Consider the following 708-nt stretch of genomic DNA (forward strand, 5'->3'; position numbering starts at 1 on the left):
ATGTTGTATTCCCACTTAGTCACCACTATTAGTATAGCCGAATGCTCTGTCTGCAGTTACTTTGGAAAATTGGCAGTTAAAAGAGATGTTTTAATCCACTTTCTCTTTTTTTCTTTTGGGATTAGATAAATGTTACTGTCTTAATCCTATTGCGCTACAGGTCCTGGCATTGTCTGCAAGATGCAGAGAGAGAAAAAAGTTGCACCTTGTTTAAACAATTGCGCGCAGTGTGGTTTACCAGATTAGGAGGAGGAGTAGAGAGGGCGGCGTGTCTCTTCTGCAAATTTTTTCTTAACGAGGTTAACCTGTGGCTGCTGTCGCCTCGCCCTACTCGGCTCCTTGCAGGGTAACTTTCTGTTCTGTGAGCGCTATCCGAAGCTTCCCAGGCAAGCTCACGGAGATCAAACTAAAAGGGTTGCGTGTATGTCTGAAACAGACAGAGGGAGACAGGAGCACACACTGTCGGCGGAAGATGGGGCCACGGGCTCGGCCGGGGCTGGATGCCAGAGCCGGGCTGACCTTTCCACGTGTCCCCAGCACCTGCGAGGCTAGTGGGGCGTTAGGTTTCCTTCTCCCAGGAGCTGGCCTGAGCCCAGAAGAGAATGGGCGGCCTCGGGGTTAGGCCAGGGGGCTGGGAGGCCCACCCTCGGAACACTTGTGGCCGGCGAGCGGCTGGCGCGTAGGCTGGCCTGGCCTTCCCGCCCCGGC

Source organism: Neophocaena asiaeorientalis, unplaced genomic scaffold (assembly GCF_003031525.2).
Source record: "Neophocaena asiaeorientalis asiaeorientalis breed wild unplaced genomic scaffold, Neophocaena_asiaeorientalis_V1.1 scaffold183, whole genome shotgun sequence".
Classification (NCBI taxonomy): Eukaryota; Metazoa; Chordata; class Mammalia; order Artiodactyla; family Phocoenidae; genus Neophocaena; species Neophocaena asiaeorientalis.